The sequence below is a fragment of the Nelumbo nucifera genome, chromosome 8 (genome assembly GCF_055504915.1).
Source record: "Nelumbo nucifera cultivar China Antique chromosome 8, China Antique-T2T, whole genome shotgun sequence".
NCBI classification, from domain to species: Eukaryota; Viridiplantae; Streptophyta; class Magnoliopsida; order Proteales; family Nelumbonaceae; genus Nelumbo; species Nelumbo nucifera.
The window spans coordinates 30,711,485-30,726,469 of record NC_142656.1 but is presented as its reverse complement, the minus strand read 5'-3'; the positions used below and the strand labels follow the sequence as shown (position 1 = coordinate 30,726,469).

At 36.0% G+C, this 14,985-nt stretch overlaps 1 non-coding gene and 1 pseudogene across 2 annotated transcripts; both read right to left on the bottom strand.

Moving 5' to 3' along the window:
• Positions 1–1,508: 1,508 nt before the first annotated feature.
• On the bottom strand, positions 1,509–10,216 carry LOC104590073 (PRA1 family protein A1-like; annotated as a pseudogene). The gene is made up of 8 exons (XR_016079863.1): positions 9,836–10,216; positions 9,577–9,617; positions 9,415–9,493; positions 3,859–3,945; positions 3,693–3,781; positions 3,530–3,601; positions 3,309–3,440; positions 1,509–2,762 (listed from the first exon to the last, which is right to left on the bottom strand). The product of XR_016079863.1 is annotated as a PRA1 family protein A1-like (transcript).
• A 133-nt stretch (positions 10,217–10,349) lies between these two features.
• TRNAV-CAC (transfer RNA valine (anticodon CAC)) lies at positions 10,350–10,423 on the bottom strand. The gene has a single exon. It is a non-coding gene; the product is annotated as a tRNA-Val (tRNA).
• Positions 10,424–14,985: the final 4,562 nt, after the last annotated feature.

Below are 14,985 nucleotides of genomic sequence, written 5' to 3'. Positions count from 1 at the left end.
TGTTTCATCATTCCGTTCTGCTTAAAGCCATATCCATTGTTAAGCTATTGGTACTTAAATCATTTTTTTTACTACTATCCAAGTCCATTTTAGTCTACCCCTATCCCTTCTAGCCCCTTCAACTTGCAACAAATCACTTGCTATGCACGTAACCAAACCATCTAAATTAAATTTCATTTTATCACCTATTGGGGTTTACTCCTATATTCCTAATTTCCTATGAATAACTTCATTTCTGATCCTATCCTTTTTAGTTTTTCCACTCATTTATCTCAGCATGCGCATTTTTACCACACTTATTAATTGGACATGTTGCTACATGACTGACCAACACTCTACTCTATATAGCATATCTCTGGCCTTACAACATTTTTATAGAATTTTTCTTTTGATCTAAGTGGTATTCACCTAACACATAAAACTCTAGATGCACCACTCAATTTTGTCCATCCTTCTCTAATTCTATGGGCAACATCATTCTCAATCTCTCCCCGGTTATGAATTATCGAACCAAGGTATCAGAAAAGGTCGCATTGAGTTATCTCTTGTTAACCAATCCGAAGTGTACCCTGATTTACATACCATATATTATTAAATTTACATACCATGTATTCTGTTTAAGTCTTTTTGATAGACCTTCTGTTTTAGTCTTTTAAAACCTCCTATTTATAAGGCATTTGTCCATAAGCTTAATTTTGCATTTAACCCTTCATTAGTTTCATCAATTAAAACAATGTCATCAGCAAACAACATGCACCAAGGGACCTCCTCCTGAATATATTTGGTCAGTGCAAATAAATAAGGGCCAAGTGCCTAGCCTTGGTGAAGACCCACCACAATTGTAAAGTTTGATCTCTCCCATAGGTGTTCTAACATTAGTTGTTGCACAGTATAAACTATTTATATTTAATGCTTAACATTATAAACCTATAGAAAAAGTTTCTTTTTTTTTTGGTTTTTTAAAGGGCATTTTGAACCTAGAGAAAGATTATCTCTGTTAATAAAATTCTGTACATCGTTGCATGGATACTGACACAAGAATCAGAAATAAAAGCATGTCATAGCACCCAGACACATCTATACTATTAGCATAGTCCATATTTTTCAAATTCAAACATTATATACCTTCAACAAAGGTCAAACTTTAGCTTTATTATTTAATGGTTTCTAGAAAAAAAAAGGTATTCATCGTGCATATTAATTATTCATTTATATCAGACAAGTATAGGAAAATGTTATGGTGAAAAGTCCATCAAGAATCCAGGGAGTGTTGGAGTCCAGTGTGTGTCCATCACGGACACTTCATTAATATAGGAGAGCCCATGCAACATTGGCAGAATGCTGGTGATGAAAGACAGCAGTGGTGGTGGAAAGTTTATTCAAAAATAAATGATATAATGAGCGGTCAAAGGTAGCAAAAGCCACATACAGACCTCCACAAGGCACACTATTTAAGAACCTAAGCTCAAGGAAACACATTCAAGTTTATCTCACAAGCTTCAAGAAGAGTCGGTATCCCCACTACATGGTTGTCTATACCAGTGTTTTAAAAGGCGTGGGAGGTGTATGCCAGAGGCGATGACACCTCTGAGGCGTACGCCTCAGGTGCAAGAGGCGTGTGCTTTTTTCATAGCAGTTGCCTCATGTGCCTCATGCACATCTTATATAAAAAGACAGAAAAAAAAAAAAAGAAAAAAGGAAAGGAAAGGAAAGGGAAGGAAAGGGAAGGAAAGGGAAAGAAAAAGAAAGAGAAGAAAAAAAGAGAAAAGGAAAGAAAAAGAAAGAGATGAAAAAAAGAGAAAAGGAAAGAAAATAAAAGGAAAGGGAAGGGAAGAAAAGATAAGGGGAAAGAAAGTGGTTTGCCCCTGCCCCTTCGGCCGGGGGGCGCCTTTCAACTAATGTTATGCATCTTTATTCTTCTTAGCATAAAAGATTTTTATTAAAAATAAAGAAAAAATGAGACCCCCCCTTACTCTTCATCCTCCTCCTAACCCCCCCCCTCCTCTTGTGTTTGGGAGGCTTACACCTCTTGCATTCTGAACTACGCCTCACGCCTCTAGGTAGTGGAACGCCTCGCGTCACGCCTCCGTGTTTTAAAACATTGGTCTATACACGTGCTGCACTTCCACTAGCATAAATTAAAGCCATACTTTTACATGCTAATACTTAAACCAGCATAATATGGCTGCATCAAGTCTCTACCTTGCATCCTACTTGACTAGAAGTAGCAGAAGATTCTCAGGTGGTGATAAGGTGGATAAGTAGAGTTGAAGAGCACCTTTAGAATTCAGACAACACATCAAAGAAGTAAAATTTCCTTCCAACAATTTGAACATCTCACTCAATTTGGTCAGTAGAACAGTAAATACCTTATTGACTCTCTTTTTGTAGAAGGATAATGAAGGCATGAAAGAGTTCTTACTTTTGTCGTCTTTTTTCTAATTTAGAAGCTTATAGAAAAGAAAAACGTGTTAATAATCTTCAAGCATTTATCTTGTTCCCTATGTTACATGACATCGGCAAGGTGCCACACAGAGAATCTCCTCTAAAAACTAAAATGTCAGACAGGTCACGACACCCTTGTTCATCAAAAACATTGAGAGCTTTATTCCATGGAAAGAAATACATCACATCCAAAATGAGACCAACGGATGCAGATAAAGGCATGGTCGTAGCACACATGTTGGGGAATGGGGGAACTCGGGCTTCAGTGATGGAGTACTCCACTAGAAGTAATGTATTGTACTATCTCTCCTATTTCTCTGATCAACAAAATTTTGAAGGTCAGCTAACAATCAAGAAAATTAACACCCAATGACCCAAACCCTGTGAGCTTCCAAGTTTCAATTTTATAACAAAATTAGGGTTTTGTTCAGTATGCATTTATGAACTTTACCACACACCTCAACAGCATCAAGAAATCATTGTATCTTCTAATTTCATTTTGATCAAATTCCAAATTTTTAACTTATTAAAAACCTATATAGCTATCAATTTAGAATTTAAGCAGGACAATAGTCCAATCCTCAGAGATCTTTAATAGATAGTTTATCAGAAAATACAGAAAAAAGCATGGTGCATTAACAATTGGACATCAGAAAATCAAGTGTGTGCATGTATGTATGTATATTTTGCTTCCAGTTAATGAGATAAGTGTTCCAGAGAAAAAAGGAAGGAGAAAATTCCATGTACAATCATCAAACCAGTCATTAGAATAAAATCAGAAAGATTCTCACATCTATAGATATATACTACAACCACTGGTTTAAGACCCCCAAACACAAAGATGCAGTGTAAAGTTTACTCACTTTTATGAACTCCACATAATGCACACAATTACAGTTCACTATAATTGCGCCACACTGCCCGGAATTCTTCACGGAATGTCTTCAGGCGTGCTTTTAGATTAGGTGTTCTAAAGCTTGCGTGAAGGATGGTTGCTGCAAAAGGGGCAAGATTAGCCAGTAAAAATACATTTGCCAAAAAAGACTTTAAAAAATAAGTATAAAATATGTTGATGATCATATACCAAGAAGGCCAATGGCAAATGCCCATAGAACTGTAAGGAGACCACAAGAAGTGATCCACAGAATGCAACTAACTGGAAAAGGAAAAACAACCGATTAAGCGATATCAACAATATTATTTCATGTCTAATTTTATACATATGAACCGACTTAAAGTCCAAATACCTGCTGAAAATATCAATATAAACATCCAGCGAGGCTTTCCACATATATGAATTGCTTTTCTATGTGATGGGTGCCCCCGAATAACAGGCCTGGGAATAAATAGACTTTGAGATAAGCAACAATTCAACTACCCTGAGGACACGAATAAGAACACAACCTCACTTACACTATAGATGGTCTCATCTTTGCAGCTTAATGTGGGGAGAACTGTCTCACAGTTCTTGTTACCTTCTCATTAAAAGTAACTGCAAAGCTGTAAAACCAGTTGTCAACAACAATAATACAATATATGAACAAAAAAATTAAAACTTGACTTCTATAAGGATGATGAATCATCACAGCTACTGAAATTAGGTAAACAAACGCAATATACAACGAGAGAAATAGATTAAAAATGTTCCTTTTCCTAGCTTTGTTATGCCTTTATTCTATTTATATACTTTATTAACCCAACCACATGAAATCATGGTTACTTAAAGCAATTGATTTACATATGCAGTGCTATTGTATATATTAGATACAAATGCAATCAAATGAACTTTAAAATAACCTCATGGTCAACCCAACCAATCAATGAGGTACAACTCTCAACTCACTGAACATTGATTAGTCAAAACTTTGACAACACTGATACCCAATGATTCCTTATCACAAACTTGTGCTTCCCTTTCTGAATCAATTTTTTTCTTCCTTTTCTCTTCCACACACCAAATGTGACTGCAAAGGACCATGGAAATACAACAGAAACTTGAGACAGATCCAACTATAGATAAGAGAATAGACAGTTAACTTCAACAGTTCAACTAAGTAAAGAGGTTCACCAACAGCCTAGCTGATGTTCTTGCTAGGCAAGCGAATCCCCAGAAGCCAGCTGTTTAGGGGTATAGTCCTAATGGAGGAATTATTGTATATAAAAGCATAATGGGCAAGGTAGTTTGGGATCTTAACTTCAAGAGTTGAGGCATGCTGCTTTGAACTGTATATAAAAGCATATTATGCACTGGCAGTACTGCTTGTCCATGACCACATGAATCCTGTTTTTAAGCAAGAAAACTCTGTTATTGATAAAAAAAATTAAATTTGTCCTACATGCTTCTCTATTCAAGTGCTTTCTAGCTATACTTTACAATTTCCAGTATTTTAAGATTTCTTTGATAGTTTAGTACTTTCTTTTTTTATTAGTATTCATTAACGATATTCTTTTTTATTAAATCCTTAATGGTATTCTTTTTGCTTTTTTACTGCTTCCTGCAAAGAATTCTCAAGGTTTTTTTCATTTTGTTGCTGACTTATCCCAAAAACAGACTGATCAAATAAAACTTTCCCAGAAAGCAGATTAAGTTTTCTTATCAAACCTATTTAATTTTTTGTTCAAATAGATAAAAACATAAAATAACCAAAAATATTAACTGTTACATTTTCCATATACGACCTTAACCATTTGAGGCCCTGGTTCAACCATGGATATGGATGTGAAGTTAGCTATGTTACAGGATACAGCAAGGGCATGCCATGGAAAAGTTTCAACCACAAAATTACACTGCAAATTAAACCGTCCAACACAGACAGATAACTCGGTTGCCTATGAAGTTGATAAAATGGTAAGCCAAAGGTTTAATGTTATACAAAGAATGAATTTTGAAAAGAAACTTTAGCTAGAGCTTTGGATGGAAGGGGAATTAAAAAAAATGTATTTTCAAAAGTTAAAAGGAGATGGTGTTAATACTAAAAACCAGAAATTCTATTTGGAGAGGTGGTAGAGATGGGACCACAGATTTAAGTCACTGCATGATTGGCTGGGTCAATCCAATATGAGGGTGACATATGGTGCCAGATGGCATGGACTATTATAGAACAACCACCTTGGAGGTCCAAATGGACAAGGATATGTTTTAAAGAGCATATGAATAATTTTAATCAATGGGACAAGTGGATGTGGGTAATAACGTGGTACCCCCAAACCCATTCTTCATCTTTTCCTTTGAGACATTTTGAGGATTTTGATAAAAGTCTAGGCTTGCAGAAGGGGAGAGCACAAACAAAAAGGATGTTCAAGACTCCACTGAGCAGGTGTAGAGGGAAGACGATGCATCTCCTCATGATTGTGATAGCAGTAAGTGTTGAAGACTTGCACCAGGAGCAAGTTCTGTCCAATAGTAAGAACTTTGTGGTTTAGTTGGTGGATGATGTGGATAAAAGGGGAGGGCAGGAAGGATTGGTAAATGATTGTTACAACAAGGCCATGAACTCAGGTAAAGTGTACCCAGGCAGAGATCACAATGAGAAAAAAGAGGCAGATGGCCATGTTGTGCTTGCCTGGAAAGATATTGAGGACAAAGGAACTAGACTGGACAATGGGTGCTCAATGCCATGAAGGTTAGTCTCAATCTTTGTGTCATGTAAGACCGGCAAGTAAAATGTGAGTGGGATCTTGGACAATGCTTTAAGAGTCAGTGATGAAGGTAGAGCATCAAATATAAAGGTTTGTTATGATGTCTCAATCTGTAAATTGATGATGGACTTGGTCCGTAAAAAGACAGCTGCTCGAGGAAATACATTGATGATCAATTGCTTCAGGGCCATTCGATTAGGAGCAGGGTGCAGGTGGTCATCATGGAGTCTTTTTTCTTTGTTTTGAATATTTTTGGTATGTCAATGTCTTTGGGTGTATTTGCCTTTTCTCTCGGGTGGTTTCTTGTCACCTTTCTCTCTGTATTCTCTTTTTATTTTAATGAATTTTCTTTGGTCCTTCAAAAATAAATAAATGTCAAAGCCTCAAAGGTTGGCGCATATACAAGAGCTTTCTCTTGTCTTAGAAGTGATCTTTATGGGGCTGGACTTTGTAAGATGTTTAAGAAAGTTTAAACATGAAGATTTTGAAGGAGAGTTCTCATTTGATTAAAAAAAAAAAAAAAAGAAGCTACTAAGAATAAGAACAGAGAATACTTTGAGTCATTATTAGTGTTTCTTCCAAACAACAATGGTCTTTGGCTTTGGAAAATATATCTGAGGTTGGAGTTGGCTGTAATCAGGGGCAAGTTGTTGCCACACATTCATTGCCATTAATCACAAAGACGGCAGGTGCATAAAGCTGAATCAGTAGAAGGTGGTCTTCAGAAATTGAAAGCTTAGAACTGGACCAGCTTTTGACAATTTTGACAAATCAATCAGGGATTGTTTAAATGTTGGTAAAAATATGATAAGGATGGGGAAGGAATAATGATGTTGATGTATTAATTAAACAGAAGTTTAAGGTAGACAAGCGTGTGGATCTTAACAAAAGTTTAGGGATATCCTTTTAGGAGGTGGGAAACAGACTAAAAAGGTATTTGGTATTAGAAGAGAAGGAGAGGCTCAATGGTCCTAAATCAGCATCTTCAGTACACTTTTAGCAGCCAGATCAGACGTATCATGAGAAAGTGGTAATATGTGAATGCAGATGATATTGAGATATAAAAGGAATGTTTGAAGTTGTAACAGTGTGGTTTTTCTACCGATCTTGTAGAGAAGGTCTGCAGAATGAGGTTGATTATGTGAAGAAAAGTTTTGGGTATTTGAGATGACAAGGACTGATTTGTTTTGGGTCTGAGAATTGGTGATGGTTTTTAATTGGGTTTGGGTGGTCAGTAGGATGACAAGCTTGGGACTGTGGTTGCATTTTCATAATCTTTTGATATGATAGTGTAGTGGTGGTATGTTTGGTAGGGTTATGATATGGGATTTTGTGTAACTTCAGTATTATATTATTCTACTTTGTCTAATAAACCTTTTTTTCTTTACTATCACAAAATAGAACCTGCCCATTTTGCAGTGTCTATGTAAAATAAGCTCTTAATACGGTGCTTTGTTTCTTTTTCCCCTCGTCTAGTGTTAGTTCAACCCTACAACCTTCAGATGGCCTAAGAGAAGGGGCAAGATCTTGTGGAGATGTGCTACGGTTGCCCTGGTGTGGAACGAGGAGTCTATTTGGAGCTGCACTTTAAATATCCATCGAGCTAAAACTCTGGATATATTTTCCCTATTTTCCTATGATAAAATTTGGAGGAATTGGGGAGTTTTTTTATCAGCTTGGAGGAATTGGGGAGTTGTAGCAAGGAGCTCAGAATGGCTATAGCATGGGTACCTCCTGAAGAAGGTTTCATTAAGCTTAACTTTGATGGTAGCAGCTTGGGATTCCGAGACCCACAGGAATTGAGGGTGTGTTAAGAAATTCAGATGGAAGTATAGTTGCTTTATGTCCAGGTACTATTGGTGTGGGGGACTCTCTTCAAGCTGATTTTCAAGCTGTTCTTTAGGGGGCACAACTTGCTAGGGAGTTGCCATTGATACACTGCTAATTGAAGGGAACTTGAAGCTGATAATTGGGTGGCTAAGGAATCCAGATTCCAGACACCATTGTTTGGGCCTACAAGGAAGCTATGAAAAGAGTCAAATGGTTGACCTCCAATATGACAGTAAGAATTCAGTGGGAAAGGAGGTCGGCTAATGGCATAGCTGACTATTTAGCTAAGCAAGGGGTGCATAGGGATCATCTTTTTAGGCTCAATTTTAATATGGTGCTATTTGGTATTGGGAGGCTGCATCTCGCACCACCTTATGGAAAGTTCTTTGTACAAATTGCTTCTGCTGAATTATTAGTAAAATATTTCTATTACTTATTTAAAAAAAAAAAGCTCTTAATACCGAAAATAGTATCATTACAATGGGAAATGTTGTGACATTTATCAAACCCTTCTCTTCATTGATCAGATCATCAAGTACTATCTGCAACTATACAAATACTGTAATCTAGCTTTTTCTCCTCTCTTATTCGCACAAGACCCTCCACCACCCAAATTAAACTTCTCTCGCTTGATGATGGCTTCCCTGGATCCCATTATAGTAAGATCAAATTAGAAGAGTATCTATCAAAAGCAAATTTACATCAATAACTTGGGTGAAAAAAGGCATGCTAGAACATATAAACAAGGATTAGAGATTGGGAGCAACCCATTAAGATAATTGTTACTCTTAGAACTGACCTAGCAAATCTAATAAAAAATGTAATAAGCCAACCATTATGTAAATGCTCCACCCACCACCCATAGTTACTTAAATACATCAAATAGAATGAAATGTTTAATGCATCTTGTTATGCCATGCATGACCTGCAATTGCTTCCAATATATCAATTGTTAATACTAAAACAGAATGTAACTTCTAAATATGCCAAGTTTATTTTCTTTTTTTTTATATATCTTTTGAAGGGCTACACTAACGGGGGTAGCCCATCCCCCAACCCAGGTGCAGGCGGGCCCAAGTCTCCGCTACAACCAGCAGGAAACCTTACCAACCAGCCGGTTGGCATCTTGCTAGTCAAAATGCAAATTAATATCTTTTTAGTGAGCTTACTGTAAATGCTTAAGAATCGTTGAAGATATTAGAATGTTTATGGAAAATTTGCTTTAGTTACTTAAAATGAAAAATATGCAACTTCCCAGTATTACCTGAACTGAAATTTTGAGCATGTCATGAAGTGATTTGGGATTTTGATAAAAAATACTGCAATTTTCATGCAAGCATCCACTTTACTCTGTTTTATGAGAAACTTAAAACCAAAGAGACATGGTGCAAACCGAAAAACCATACCCATTTCCTATTGCAAGAAGAGCTATTCCGGTATTATTCTTAGTTATTACTTTATTGGAAAAACACATCTAGAAGAAAGAGTAAAATCACATACCTATCGTTCAGGAAAGCAACGCTTAGGGCTATTACAAGAGAAGCAACGATGGCAAGAGGCCTCCTTAGAAATCCCATCCCTGTTGAAGATATAACCAAATTAAAATGGCATCCAACACATCAGTAAGACATGCTAGCTATTGGATAACCTTCCTGATCTTACCAAGTATGTAAATTATCATGATGAAGTAGTTGGTCCGATAACTGCAAATACAAGTTAAAAAACAACTTTGCATATTAGAAAAAGAAAAAGAGAAACCAAAATTTGAGAAATATGAAAAACCAAATGATAATACCGATAAATAATCCAAATCACATGCGCAACAGAACAGCGTAATTCACGGAAATAAAACCAGAGCACATGGATCAAAATTCTGATCGAGTTACAGAACCGGCAAACAGAGGAGGAAAAGAGGTAGTACTAGTAGAGATTGCACTTGAGACGGCTGTTCCATTCGGCGTGTGATCTAGGGAAGGTGAATTTGGAGAACATCTCAGCAAGGGGGCGAGGAGGTAACGACCAGTCCACTTCACGAAGCGCATCCATCAGATCTTCCGTTGTTACGTTTCCCCAGTCCATCTCTTCCCGTTACACTCGGTGTAAAACCCTAAAAAATGTTTCGACCAAGTTAAGAAATCCAATGAAATTATGAGAAGATTTGCAGAGACTCGAATTTTGATTTAATTTTTTTCTTAATTCGCAGAGGCAAAAGACCCTTCAATTCCAGAGACTGAAAGATCATGAACATAGGAATGAAGTTTCCGGACCGGAAGTCGTTTGAACTTTTGATGTTGTTCACAATCACTTGCATGATATTCGTCACCTTTGTTTGACGGTTTGAATTACGAAAGTACCCCTCTTGCAATTAGATATTGGCTAGATAAAAAATAAAGTGAGCAACAGATACCAGAATGGTGGTGATTCCACGAAAAAGTTGTCTGAGCCCGGGTTCGAACCGGGGACCTCTAGTGTGTGAGACTAGCGTGATAACCAACTACACCACCCAGACCGAGATGAGAGCAACTATAAATGATACAATGAATACTATCTCATGACAGTAGTAGTCCATCCCCTAACCCAAGTGCAGGCAATATGCAATGCCAAGTCTCTAGGAGACCTTTCCAATCAGAATATCAGATATTATTTGAGGTTTTTACATACATCAATACATGCAAATCATGATAAACATGTATGAAAATATGGTTAGAGTATGGATGATAAACAAAACAAGAAATGAAACTTATGATTATACCATGAAAATTAAAATAAAATAAAATAAGAAAAATAAGAACAAGAACAAAGTTAGCATCAACTTAAAAGTTTTGGAGTCCTTAGTACACAAATGAGTGAAATAAGGACGAAGGCCTAAGTATATTCAAAGATGTTTGTGTAATTTTGTTGGTAAGTTATGCTCTTCCAAATGCAGTTCTAGTTGCATAGAATGTGGATGTCTCACAAAAGAACATGGAACAAACAAGCCCTTCCCAATCTACTTCGATGGATAAATAAAACAAAAAAAAAGTACACTAAATTTAACACATCCAAAATATCATATATTCATCATTTAAAGAAGTAACAGATGGGTTGTGGGTTAGTGATTTAACAAATTGGGTCAACTTGATTAAGCCATGATGTTAAAAATAAAATAATATATACACAAATAATATGCAGAAAAATTAGGAATGCATGTAATATATTATATGTTGGTAGTTCAATTGTGTAGGTCAAAACGGTTAATTGGTGATAACATGAGCAAAATAAATAATACATAAAAAATATTAAATAATTTCATAAATAAAAAGATGAATATAAGAAAATTTACAAATAATATGTAAAAAAAAAATTCGGGCATGTATTTAATATTATAAATTCATCAATTAAAAATAGATAATTGGGTTGCAGCTTAGCAATTCAATTGTACAGGTTAGTTGATTAGGGAAGGTATAGATGAAGTTAAAGAAGATGCTAGTAAGGGGTTGTTTGAGGTGGATAGAATCTAAAATGTAATTTCTATAGAACTTGAGAATCTGAAACAAAGAGAAGGCGTAGTGGAAATGAGTGGCCATTAAGAGTTTCTTGCAAGGAAACCACTAATACTGATAGGGAAGAAAGTGAAGGAACAAGCTTAATTTCAAAAAATGAGGAGAGGGAGAAAAAAGCCAAGAAGCTAGGAGGGAAGTAAGAGGTGAAAATGATGTTAAGAATAATGGGGGAAATGAATAAAAAAAGAATGAAGGTGGAAGGTTAATCTTTGATATTGAGGGAGATCTAAATAAGGGATAGAAGCAAGAGTATTGGGGTCTTTTCTAAGTTGTCTCTATGAAAATCATTAGCATGAGTATTGAAAGGCTTAGGGTGTTAGAAATATGAGGATGATTAAGGATTTATTAAAAAGGGAAAAGCCTGAAATGTGGGAAGAGTTGTATGCAATTCAGAACTTATGGGATGACCCCTAGTGCTTGGTAAGGGATTTTAATGTTATATGATTTTAATGGCTTTATTGAAGATTGTGAGCTAAAGGACATCCCACTATTACAATATAGATTCACTTGGTTCAATCTACAGGAAAATCCCATTCGTTTGAAACTAGATAAATTTATTTCAACTTAGTTTGGGATAATTATTGAAGAAACTTGTTTTCTAGATCCTTATCTAAAGGTCACTTATCATTAATATCCCATTAAAATTGGGTTGGAGCCATTTGTTACTGGACCTATACCTTTTAGATTTAAAAATGTGGTTAACTTACTTAAATTTTGTGAATAAACAAATAAGTGGTGGAGCGAGGAGTTAAACAAGGCAAAATGGAAGGGCATAAAATTCCATAAGAAATTACAGAGACTAATATGTAAAATAAAAGAGTGGAATTTGTATCACTTTTGAAGAATTGAAGAGTAAAAAATGAGAGTAATATCTCGGATTAAAAAGTTGGATATAAAGGAATCTCAAAATAATCTAAATGAGGGTGATAGAGAAATGAAAAATCAGTTGAATGACATGGAAAATGCATTTTTTAGAGAGAAAATGAGTTGGAAGTAGAAATCAAGGCATATGTGGATTAAAGAAGGTGATGGAAATACTATATCCTTTCATGGTTTAGTAAATGGAATGACAATGAAGAATTTTGTTATAAAACTAGAATTAGTAAAGGAGGTGATTGCCAATCAGGATGAGATAGTTAGAAAGTTTGTGGATCACTTCAAATCCATTCTTAGAATGGATGAGAGACCAGTAGTGGAAGGGGTAGGTTGGCCAAGGAAAAAAGCTGGGTGATTAAAAGGAATTTTGAGAAATAAGAAATTAAACAAATTATGTTTTTAATTGATAGAATGAATGCTTTGAGCCCAAATGGCTTTACGATGGCTTTCTATCAAAATTGTTGAGAAAAAATAAAAGATGACTTGTGTGATGTTTTTAAACAATTCGTAGAAAAGCACATAGTAAGTTGTTAATTTAATGTTTTTTTTTTTTTTTGCTTCAATCCCAAAGAAGCCTAATGCTAGCCACCCAAAGACTTTAGGTCAATTAGTTTGGTGGAAAGTATTTACAAAATCTTGGCTAAAGTGCTATGTTTAAAGACTAAAATAGTTCTCCCCTTTCTTATCACCCAAATCCAAAGGGGCTTTCATTTAAGGGCGATAAATAATTGACTAAGTATTGATTGCCAATGAATGTGTAGAGGGTATGAGAAGGTCTATAAAAAAGGCTTTGTTTGTAATTTAGATCTTGAAAAGGCCATGTTTTGGTGGATTGGCAATTTCTTTTAGATGTGTTGAGAAATTGTAGGTTTAGAAAGAGGTAGTGTAGATGGATGGTTGGGTATATCGGTATCTGTCATTACTCAATCTTGGTTAATGGAGTAGTGAAAGATTTCTTTCCAACTTATAGGGGTATTAAGCAAAGGGGCCCAATTTCACCTAATCATCTTTCATTTTTACTTTAGTAGCTGATCATCACTAAGATTGATGCATTATGTGTTGTATTCGACTTCTTCTGACCTTGTACTTTACCCTGTTCAAGGTTCTTCACTGCCCACTTGGGCTTTCCATGAATCTCCCAACATGTGTCACGTGTATGTCTTGAGCACCGAAGATATCATGAACCACTTCACTAGTTCTGACCCCAAGGAAGATATCATGAATTCCTTTAGAAATAACTTGGAGTTATATGGTAGGGCTTTGCGATAGATAGATAGTTTAGTTGCTGGTACTCCTACTTCATTTGCATTTACATCAATTAATGCGGCCTTTGTATTCCATGTCACCACTACCACTGACTCCCCTTGGATCATTGACTTAGGGGCCTCTAACCACATGACCGATAACTCAAATTTGTTTCAGACTTATAGCCTTTTGTCAAGAAGGGATAAAGTAAGGCTTGCAGATGGATCATTCTCCTCCATTGCAGGCTAAGGATCAATATCCCTTCCTCATGGCCTTAACCTGAATAGTGTGTTGCATGTCCCTCAACTTCCTATAAAGTTGCTTTCAATTAGTAGTATCACAAACTCTTTAAACTGTGGTGTAACATTTTTTCCTGGTTCATGTGTTTTTCAGGATCTAACTTCTAGGAGGACGATTGGTAGAGGAAGCCTAGTGGATGGTTTCTACATTCTCAACAACAAAGATGGTCTCTCGGTGTCATCCTTGGAGTCATATAGTTAGTCAAATAAGAGTCAATTTTTTTTGTAGCATAGTCGGTTAGGTCATGTTTCATTTGAAATAGTAAAGTCCTTGTTTCCGGTTTTATTTAAGTCATGTTCAGTGCCCGAGTTCCAGTGTCAAACACATCAGTTGAGCAAACAATGTAGAACAACATTTCATTCAAATAATAAAAGATCAAGTTTTCCTTTCCATCTTGTGTATTCTGATGTATGGAGGCTTACTACTATAGTCTCTAAGGGCGGGTATAAGTACTTTATCACATTGATTGATGATTTCTCCCGCTATACATGGGTATTTCCCATGCATAATAGAGACAAAGTGCCAAAGATGGTGAAAGACTTCTAGATGATGGTGTTTACACAATTCCATGTTGAAATACAGATCTTTCAATCAAATAATGCAAAGGAATATTACTATGGTGAGCTCAATGAGCTCTTTTCCTCCTATGGAAATATTCATAAGAGCTCATGCACAAGAACACCATAACAAAATGGTGTTACAGAAAGAAAAAACAGGACACCTCCTTTATGTAGCTCAAGGGATGATGTTACACATGAATGTTCCAAAAAAGTTTTGGATGGATGTTATACTTGCAGCTTCTTATGTCATCAATCACATGCTCTCCAGAGTACTGAACTACATGGCTCCTCATCAGTTGTTGTTCCCTTAGTCTCCTTTATTTTCTATTACCATGAGAGTATTTGGTTGTCATGCCTTTGTCCATGATTTGTCTCCATTTCATGGTAAATTAGACCCTCGGTCAATTCCTTGTATCTTTTTTGGGTATCCCTCTTCCAAAAAGGGTACCAATGCTTTGATCCCGTTAGTCATAAGTTTGTTGTCTCTATGGATGTGTCCTTCTTTAAGTCTAAACCATTCTTCCCTACTTCTCCTTAGGGGGAGGGCA